The sequence below is a fragment of the Aotus nancymaae genome, unplaced genomic scaffold, assembly GCF_030222135.1.
Source record: "Aotus nancymaae isolate 86718 unplaced genomic scaffold, 86718_ANA_hifiasm-v0.15.2.pri h1tg000014l, whole genome shotgun sequence".
In the NCBI taxonomy this organism is placed as follows: Eukaryota; Metazoa; Chordata; class Mammalia; order Primates; family Aotidae; genus Aotus; species Aotus nancymaae.
Genome location: NW_026988425.1, coordinates 47,092,133 through 47,103,323, shown reverse-complemented (window position 1 = coordinate 47,103,323; position 11,191 = coordinate 47,092,133). Strand labels below are relative to the sequence as shown.

General features: G+C 35.2%; 1 non-coding gene across 1 annotated transcript; it reads left to right on the top strand.

Moving 5' to 3' along the window:
• Positions 1–7,971: 7,971 nt before the first annotated feature.
• Positions 7,972–8,112, top strand: LOC135274914 (U4 spliceosomal RNA). The gene has a single exon (XR_010342659.1). It is a non-coding gene; the product is annotated as a U4 spliceosomal RNA (small nuclear RNA).
• The last annotated feature ends 3,079 nt before the right edge of the window (positions 8,113–11,191 follow it).

Sequence of the window (11,191 nt, the reverse complement as noted above, 5' to 3'; positions counted from 1 at the left end):
CAAGCACATTACATCCACTGTGCACTTTATTCTAATATATATATTCATTATATATTATAATGTAATTATAATAGAAATAAAGTGCACAGTGGATGTAATGTGCTTGAATTATCCTGAAACCATTCCCCCGACTCCCGGTCTGTGGAAAAATTGGCTTCCATGAAACCGGTCTCTGCTGCCAAAAAGGTTGGGGATGGCTGCACTAAGAGATTAGAGACTAAGAATTTGGAAAGTGGATGTCTATGAAATGAGACAAGAGTAATTGACATTATTAACTAATAATCTCAAAAAGATAAACATACACTTAACACCAAAGTATTCTTCTTGGAGTTAATCTAATATGCTGAATAAGGTAACTAGAGTAAGTAAGGTTCTGAAGTTACACTGCCTGGACTCAAGTCCTGGAACCACATACAGTAGCTGTGTGATTTAGAAAATGTCATCAAGTTTATCTAAGCCTCAGTTTCCTCAAATGTAAAGTGGGGGTGAAAATACTGTACTACCTCTGTCTGAGCATTGCTGTGGGGATTAAATGAACTCAGCCTCTGAGCATTTAGCACAATGCCTGGATTAAAATAAGTGCTCAGTTAGTATGAATCATTCTTTTCAGTAAATAGAAACATTGGTATTATATAGACCATGGAAACAGGGCAGGCTCTGCGTGTGGTAGACCTTGTAATAAGTGATGTAATTTGATGGCCATCAGAAGAGGAACTTCAATGTCTGCCTAAAAATAGCTCCATCAACTCCTATTATTGTTTCTGGAATCCTGATTTTAAAAATATTTACCTTGGATTAGGGAATTATCTTGAAGATATTTCTACAAAATGGGTGTGCATAAAGACATCAGAACCCATTATAACATTCACATGAATTTGTCTTTCGAATTGGTTGGCCGTCAAAGGGTTTGTTTTTTCTTTTAATGTTTTTTACAAGAGAAGAAAGTTCCACTAAAAGACTGAGAATAGAAGAGGTTCTAGAACTCTGTGTCTAATGTATGCCAGCGTTCTCTAGCAGTAAGATTATAGGTTCTCAAAGCCACAGGATAAATAAGCTACTCCCACCTGGTTAGGGGGGTGGTGCCGATTTTACTCAATAGTAAATAATTTAAAAATTGTTGTTTGCTAAAATAACAGATTTGCATAAGAAAGATTTTTAAATCATGTTTTTTGTTTTTTTAAAAAAAGTCGAGTATGAGATTTTAAAATACATGTAAAGGTAGCACCAAAGTGTAATTTTACCTTAACCCCATCCCCTCCACTCTCAGGTGTTAGGGGTAGGTGGAAGTGTCTAGAAGTACTTCTAGTTTTACAAAGATTTTATGAAGACTTGGATTTTTAAGTTTTACCATGTAAGTACTCGGGAATATATCCCAAAACAGTGGGGCTAACTCACAAAGCTAACTCACATGGACAACTTAGTCTAGTTCAATAATTTTAAATTTTCTGGTATGTATTGGGCTCCTGGGCTATGTTGTGCAGAGGCAAAAATGGATAGAACAGTTGTTATTCCACTGCAAATCTGCTATCCATTAATTTCTTTCACTTGTAACTAGGAACAGAAAATAAGCAGTTTTGTCCTCAATTGTAAGATTGGCATATTTCATTTTAAGCCTATTAAATTAAGCAGTCTAGTGAAATTATCCTATTAGTTGTTGTTGATATACCGTGAAGACCCATGATTACTTCCTCTCTGACCAAAATAAAGTCACAGTGATATGGAGCTTAAACTTCACCATGAGCCAACCATTTGTTATTTGTTATTACGTAATATTCCTGTGTGTTTTTTCACTTAAAATATAAAATAGGTGTTTCTCCCTCCCTATTTCCTGAACAAGCTTGTGCCAGAAACCTTGTCCAAAGACATTTGGGCAACCAGTACTTAAGAAAAAAATAATAATTTGACTTCAGAATCCTGGTGAGGAACAGTTCTGAACACTATAGGAGACTTCCCTAGACGTACTGGCAGACTTCAACATGAGTGACATACCAGAGCTGCGGCAGAGGAGGGTGTACCGGGTGGTGCCCTGGCAGGAATGTTCAATTCGTGGCATTCCGTGACTCAGAATAACAACCACTGATGAGCAGTAACATTTTAGCTGCGTTGCTAGGTCCCTTAATTTGAAATATGACTTAATTATATTTTTAGCTGTTATGCAATTCTAGGATCATTTGAACAGGTTGATTTAATTATTTCTTTTCACCAATTTGTAAAAAGTTAAAGTAAGTGGACTCTAAAATCCCAGAATTACAACAAAATCTATTTATTCATATTTCAAACCAAGAAGACTGGCATTTCTTGTGGTAGAACTGGTTCCCTAAACACATGTGTGGGGAAATACTCTTTATCTTTAATACAAAATAAGTGCATCAAGGGAAGGGAGCCTATTATTTCACTCTGAAATAATAACACTTCAATAGCTTGTTTTACAATAATGTGCCCATTTTTTATCTTCTCTACTAGACCATAATCTATACAGTGATAGTCAATTGCTAATTTTTGTTCTCTACAGCATCTGCACTCATGTAATGCACTGAAACACTTACGAAGTTACTTCTATGCAGGAGGAAGTCTCTTAGGTCCTGTGGAATCAGAGATGCTGAAGTGCTAGGCCCTAACCTCAAGAATATTCACAGGCTTCTTAGAGACATATACATAGAATGATCTAATTGCATCTGATCCCTATAATAGAGAATAAATAAAGTCAAGGCTTTCAAATAGTTGAAGGCACTGAAATTTAACACTGCAGGGAGTGGGCAGGGGATTTTATAGGTGGAGAAAAAGGTAATGGGCATTCTATGCAGAGGTAACATGACAATAGATGAAGAGACTGAAATCGAAGTCAAGAAAAGTGAGTAAAGCTGGGACCAGATTGGAAAGGATCTTAGAAAGACACCACGGAATTTGGGCTTCTTATAAGGATAGAATATTTTCACAGTTCAGATTGACATATGCAAACAAGTTTTTTTTTTTTATTGGTGCTTTTGTTTTTCTCTCTTTGTTTTCTGCAGTGGCTTGATTTAATCTTATTTTTGTAGTAGAGGAGATGAAATATATCATAAGCAAGAAGTATTCTGTGAAATTTTATACCATGAATTTTAATGTAATGCCTTCCATAAAGAAATATATTGTTATTTATTATCAATAAATAAAATTATAGGCATTACCAGCATAAAGCTATAAAATTGGACATTTGTCTCTGATGAGAGAGCATAGCCTTGAAGAATCATCTTTGGTGATTCTTTAAAAATTTGAAGAAGATAAAAATGAAGCAACTTGTAATGGTGCTCAAAAAAGCTTTAGACACTTGAGTTGAACAACATATAATAGGTATTTAAACATTAGTAAATGTTTGCCACCAATGTTGGCCATTTTAAGTTTTTTAGCGGAAGGCAAAGTAAATTATTGGGATGGAAGGGCCATTAAATCATTATCATCCAAGTCTTGTTTTGTGGGGTAGGGACTGCTTTTGAAGGCCCTTTGTGGTTAGAGGAGAGCCTGGGACTCTTCCTGAAAAATAGCCATGACTAGTTGATTGCTCCCCAGAAAAGGGAAGTGTAGGCAGCAAAGAGGATAGGGGCAGATTGGGAATTAAAGACTACTGTAGACACCAGGGTAAAGCAAGAATGAAGAGTCAAATGCGAGTTGAAGATGAAGCACTGTAGAGCAAAGTTTGGACCAGAAGGTTTGAAAAGTTTAAAATTAAGTCTGTAAATATCAGGATTTGCTCAGTTGGTTTTTTTTTCCCTCCAATGTGGGCCCAGATATGCCACAGAGCAGTAAGGGAGGTGAAATTAGGGCTAAATATATCTGAGCCATAAAAATAATATTATAGGTAATTATAATATTAGCAAGGCTAATAGTAAAATGAGAATAATATTAATTAAACTATTACATCATTATACAGAAGGGACTATCTCAAGGTCATAAAAAGAAGAGGTATAAAATGGGAAATTATTTTTTAGGACTACATTTCTCTCTCAAGTTCCTAATATTAAGAGATAATTCAGTGTTCCCCTCTCCTCTCCTCTTTTTTTTTTTTTTCTGGAGTTGATTAAAAACAAAATTAATTCCTACTGAGAAGAAAAGAAAAATGGAAGATTACATGGCCAAAGAGTGAGTTTTCCTTTCTTCAGGAGGTACAGAATGTTACTGAACACTTTGGAATGAAAAAGAGTATCATAAAGGATGAGAATGAAGAGAAATCGGTGGATCCTGGAATGGAGGATCTGGACCTAGAGTGACTACAGAAAAGGGCGGAAAGAGCATCCAAATGTGGTGCAATCCATACTTAAAGCAGCAGCATCATTTGGTAGCTCCTGGTAGCTGTTCAGACACACCTATTCAGTGTCTTCTTGCTACTCATTAGCCTGTCAGTTGCTATTTGATAAAGGAAAAGGAAAATGTATCATTTATTTTAAGATTCAGTAACCTAGAGTCCACCACCAGCCATAGCCAGCTGTTGTGTTGGCCTGGCTATTGTCCGAGTCAATCTACATATGATCATCCCTGAAGATAACATAACTCTCAACAGGGTACAGCACTTAAAACACCTTACAAGAGGACCCTAGACACCTGGAGAAGTGGTGGTGATGTAGAGAGGAAAGTAACTACTACATCCCAACCTACCTATGTCTGAAGGAGACTGACTGGAATCAGACTCAGTCTTCATTTGACTTGGACAGAGTGAAAGCATCTATTATACATTTATAAAAAATATATTTGATTTCATTAGTCTAGGAATGATTATTAGCACTTAGCAAAATTGGGCATTAAAGTGCTTAGAAAAAAGACCTGGAAAGTTATAAACAATGTGTATCTTGCATTTGACTACATCATAACTGAATATTTATATTAATGTTTTATAAGATTTTGTAATTTATTTTTACTACAGCCCACACCTCTCATAAAAAAACAAACCCAGGTCCAGGTACGGTGGCTCATCCTGTAATCCAAGCACTTTAAGAGGTTGAGTCTGGAGGATCACTTGAGCCAGGAATGTGATACCAGCCTAGGTAACATAGAACTCATCTCTACAATTTTTTTTAACTAGCCAGATGTGGTGGCATACACCTGTAGTCTTAGCTACTCAGGAGGCTGAGACCAGAGGATTGCTTGAACCCAGGAGTTGGAAGTTACAGTAAGCTATGATCACACCACTGCACTCTAGCCTGGGTGACAGGGCAAGTCCCCATCACTAAAAAACAAACAAAAAAAGCAAAACAAAAAACCCAAATAGTATAGAATATTTTAATATAAATTCAGTCTAGCTAGAGTAGCAATATTTAGATTTTAGCCACAATACTTAGTTTTGAGATTCTTTTGTAGTTTATATCAGCAGGAGTTAAGGGAAATACAGTCAAATTTTCTACTTTGTGTTAATCAAAGTCAAGTCTTATGAATAGAAATGATATTTTTATTTTTATTTTATTTATTTATTTATTTTTATAGAGATGGGGTTTCTACACGTTGACTAATTTCCAGGAAATTAGTCAAAAAAAAAAAAAAAAAGCTTTGTGGCAATTGTTTAACACCACAGCAATCTGAGGCAGCAATACCAGTCATGGTTTTGCTGATCAAGTAATCTGAAAGATGTCCATAAGGAGCTTTAAAAAAGTTCTACATATTCCAGAAGGACATGTACTTATATGGATCTGTGCATATGGCCTGGAAAGACCTGAGATCCCAATCTCTTGCCTCTGGCTGATCTTAAGGCTTTGTACAATCAGGAAGCGATAGCTAAGGTAGAGTTGTGAAATGCCCATTGGCACATTGAAGATGTACTTCCAACACAGAGAGAGAGCCCTTCAGCAAAGGCTAGAAGACTTACTGTTTCTTTAAGATATTAAAGAAAATCTCTATTAATTGTTAAATAACCATTAAGCTAATAAAGGAGAGACTTCAGTAGCCACAAAAAGACTTTATAGAATTAGACCAGGAAAGTCACATAAAAACACAAATCATCATTGTCATCATCAGCAGCAGCAGCAACAACAGCAGACAACAATAAAAATAAACTCTAGGGTGAAGAATCTGATTTTGGGTTTCCATATTATAATATTTTAAATTTCCAGTTCAATCAAAAAATACTACAAAGAATAGGAAAGTATAACCTAAACACAGGGGGGAAAAGCAGCAGTAGAAACTGTTTGTTAGAAATCCCAGATGTTGTATTTATTAGAAAAAACTTTGTCACCTGTTACAAATATGTTTAAAGAACTAAATAACTCTAAATAATTAAATATAGGAGAATTATGTCTTATCAAATATAAATATCAGTAAAGATATAGATGTTATAAAAACTAGGAATTGTGAAGTAGAAAAAGCACAGTAGCTGAAATAATAAATTCACTAAATAAACTCAACAACAGATTTGAACTGGCAGAAAAAGAATCAACGGACTTGAAGATAGGTCAATTGAGATTATTCAGTCTGAAGAATAGAACACGAAGAAAGAAAGAAAGAAATGAAAAAGCAGAAAAACAGAGCCTCAGAGATATGTGAGATACCATCAAGTATGCTAACATATGCATGATGAGAGTTCCAGAAAAAGAGATTTCCAGAAGAAGAGGAGAGTAAGTAGAAAAAGAATATCTGAAGAAATAATCGCTGAAAGCTTTCCAAATTTGGTGGAAAATAATAATTACATTCAGAAAGCTTAATGAGTTCCAACTAGTGTAGAGCCAAAGAGATTCACACCTTGATTCATAGTCAAACTTCCAAAAGCCAAAGAAAAAGGAAAGATGATGAAAGCAAAAAAAGTACTCATCCTATGCAAGGAATTTTTAATAAAATTGACAGCTGACTTCTCAGATATCATGCAGGCCAGAATAGAGTAGGATGTTATATTCAAACTGCTGAAAGTAAAAAGGCTATTAACCATATCTACCAATACTATCTTTCAAAAGGGAAATTGAGACATGCTCCGATACAGAAATAGAGAAATCATTGCTAGCAGAATTGTTCTTCAAGAAATGCTAAAGTAGTCATTCATTTGAAATGAAAGGATACTAGACAGTAATTCAAATCCACATGAAGGAATGAGAAACTCTAGTAAAGGTAACTACATGTTTAACTGTGAAAGAGTAAAAATGTATTTTTGTTTATAACTGTTTTCTTTTATCATACTTAAAAGATAACTACATAGAACAATAATTATAAAACTGTGTTGATGGGCTTATAATTAATAAGATATAATTTGAATGACAATAGCATCACAAAAGAAGGGGAGGGAATGAACTATCTTGGATAAAAGATTTGGATGCTATTGAAATTAATCCCAACTAGACTGTTTTAGATTAAGATGTTAACTGTAATACTCAGGGCAACTAAGAAGAAAATAACTTAAAAACTGTGTAAAAGAAATAAGGGAATTACTATGGTACACTAAGAAATATCAACTTAAAATCAAAACAATAATAGAGAAATAGAGGAACTTTCCTTATACCATACACAAAAATTAACTCAAAATGGATCGCAAACCTAAATATAAAAGCTAAACCTACAAAACTACTTACTAGAAACATAGTATTAAATCTTCATGAACTTGGGTTAAGCAATGGTTTCTTAGATATAACACCAAGAGCACAACCTATGTGATTGGAGAAAGTATTTACAAATCAAATCTGATAAGCATCTAGTACCTAAAATATATAAAGAACTCTTATACCTCAACAATTAAAAAAAAACTCCAACAGATAACAGATAACCCAATTTAAAAATAAATAAAGGCCATAAATACACCTTTCTACAAAGAAGAGAGAACAATGACCAAAAGCACATGAAAAGATACTTAACGTAATTGATTACTGGAAAATTCAAACCGAACTCACAGTGAGATACCACTTCACATCTACTGTGGTGGCTATGAGACAGTAACAAGTGTTGACAAACATATTAAGAAATTAATAGTCTCCCAGATTGCCGGTGAAATTGCAAACAGTGCAGCTAGTTTAGAAAACGGTCAGTTCCAGCTTTGCACAGTGGCAGTATTGTAGCCAATGATATTTATCCGAAGCGCGATTATTGCTAATTGAAAACTTTTCCCAGTACCTCGCCATGACGACTTGAAATACAGTCGGCATTCGCAATTTTTGGCAGTCTCTATGGAGATTGAATAATAAAAAAAAAAAAGAAAACAGTTAGTTCCTCAAAGGATTAAACATCGAGTTATCTTATGACCCAGCAATTTCACTTTTAGGTTTATACCTAAGAGAATTGAAAACACATATCCACACAAAACTTCTACAGCAACGTCAAAGTAGCATTATTTATAGTAATGCAGTAGTGGAAACAATCTAAAGGTTTATCAGCTGATGAATGGATAAATAAAATGTGCCCTACCAATACAACAGACTACTGTTGAGCTACACAAAGGAATAGAGCACTAATACATGGGTGAACCTTGAAAAAATTATGTTAAATGAAAGAAGCCAGACACAACAGGCTACATATTGTGTGACTCCATTTATGAAATGTCCAGAATAGGCTAATCTATAAAAAAGAAAAAAGTGGATTTGTGATTTCCAGGGGCTAGAGGGAGGGGGTAATTAGTGATGACTGCTAACATGTAAGAGGTATCTTTTTTCGGGTTAGGAAAATGTTGTAAAATTAGATAGTTGTGATAGTGGCACAACTCTTTGAATATGCTAAAAAACACTGAATTATATACTTTAAAAGGGTTAATTTTATGTTATCTAATAAATCTTTTATTTAAAAAATACCCTGAAAATAAACTGTAGGTGACTGTTGGTGGTGGGTGAGGATCAAGAGGCCTAGTCTACGTGAACAGTAGTAAAATTAATGAAGAATAATTCCTTTTTAAACCTTTGGTAAAATTGATTAGCTTATATGTCTACACTGGCATATCAGAAATAATCTGTGATTCACAATCACTGCCTATCATGCTTTTCAGTATTGTGTAGAAATTTTACAGTAGAAGAGCCTGATTGTAAATTATAGTCTAAAATATTCTACATTAATTTGGCTGCTATGCATATAAATGCAGAAGAATTAAAACATCTTCTTTTTCAATTTTCAACTTGGTACATATAAAAAGTCTAGAGAACAACATGAGGTACTAGACTAACAATGATTACAAAACACAAAAAACTAACTACTAGAGTTCTTCAAGATAAATAGCCTTTGGTTATTTAAATGATAGTAGTTCATTTACTATTTGATTGATGCACTGGCTCAATAATACCTACTATTTAGAACAAAGTGTTAGAGAATATAAAACTTTGCCAGAATATCTCCATTGATCACAAACATTTCAAGGCACTTGTCTAAATTAGACAAGAAACCAGAAAGTATACTGTGTATTCAATAGGGAACGGGTTCTAGATATGAATAAGACCGTGGCAAAGTGGGCCACACAGAGAAGCACTCTCTCCATTTGCTTTCAGCTCTGTGGTTGAATCCATGCTGATAATAATGGATATCCTAATGGATAGGATAATAATGGAAATCCTAATGGAGGATAATAATGGGTATCCTAATGAATTAGATGCCCCCAAACTGAAAACAGAAAGAAGTACTGGAAGTAAAATCCCAAGAAGTATGCAACTCCTAGTGGTCTGTAATTGTATTAGTCCTTTTTCACACTGCTATAAAGATACTACCTGAGACTGGGTAATTTATAAATAAAAGAGGTTTAATTGACCCACAGTTCTGCATGATTGGGAAGGCCCCAAGAAACTTACAATCATGGCAGAAGGTGAAGGACAAGCAAGCACCTTCTTCACAACATAGCAGGAGAGAGAGAGTGCAGGGGAAACTGCCACTTTTAAAACCATCAGATCTCATAAGAACTCCCTCACTGTCACAAGAACAGCATGGGGGAAACCGCCCCATGATCCAATCGCCTCCCACCACTTCCCTCCCTTAACATGTGGGGGTTACAATTTGAGATGAGATTTGGGTGAGGACACAGCCAAACCATATTAATAATTAACTCCTGTTTTAAGAATTATTACAACCCTTATTTATAAAGCAATTAAATGGAATTCAAATTTGAGAACATGAAGTAGAGAGACTTGAAGTGACCTCGTATTCCAGGAGGGGTCTGAAGATTTTCTTACAAGTGCAAAAATATACTTGACTGTACTTTATTGGTTTGCGTCTCCTAGTGGTCTTCCAGACCATCCCAGATGATCTATAAGATTCCATCTGGGAAATCACTTGGAGATCTTGGAAGGAAAAGAAGGAATATTGTTGGTTAGAATAAAAGCAAGGTTAAATGGATTCCAGAAAGCAGGGTTCTCAAACTTGTAGACAACAATCTGCAGAAGGCAACTTCAAAAAACCAACTAGAAGCAGCATGTAGTGAAGTAAGATGTGATGTGAGGGGGCTCCTCTAGTCCACAGCAGAAAAATCTTGAGCCAGCTCTCCTAGTAAGACGAGGGGATCCCTCTGTAGAGAACACTTCTTCAGGATCTGTGAGGAAGACCCGAAAGAACAAACAGAAGACTCCTGGAGACAAAGAAGGTTTACAGAGCACTATACCTACTGAGATTATTGTAAGAATTAGAGGAATGTTGGCCCGATGAGAAGAGCCTTGCATTGTTGGGCTATTTGCATGATTTCCTAAAATATCTGGCAAATAATTCCATATCTCTGTTTACTGCCAGTAATCACAAAGCAGCTTTTGCTGACTACCACTGCAAAGTCCTGTGAGGGTCTACAGACCACTCATTCTTATCTGTCTGGTATCTGGAAACATTTTTTTGTTCTTAGCCTTTTTCTTGTAAGATTGATGTTCTTTAAAATTATTAATGTATAACAGGGCTAATTGTTAATGTATAACAGGGCACATTTGTTTTCTGTGCTGTTTGAAACAGAAAATGAAAGAAGTGTAAGCTCCTTTTCTCATTTGAAAGTTGCTATGCAGTGTATGCGGTAATTAGAACAAAGAAGAGAAGAACATTTAGTAGAACATTTTATTGCCTAGTTGACAACAGTGCTTGGAAGCTGGTGGTTCTATCTCTTCGATACTACACAATTTTTGAATGTACGTTAATGCTATGTGACAAAATGCCCGGATTCCTAGTGCCAAAGGTTCAACTTAATGTGTATACCCCCAAACCCATGCTTTTTTGCTCTTTTTTTTTTTTTTTAATGTTCTTGAAGTAAAACAGTCCATCCTCTGCAAGTCCACCTATGTTGTTCCTTAGACATTCTATCTTTGCT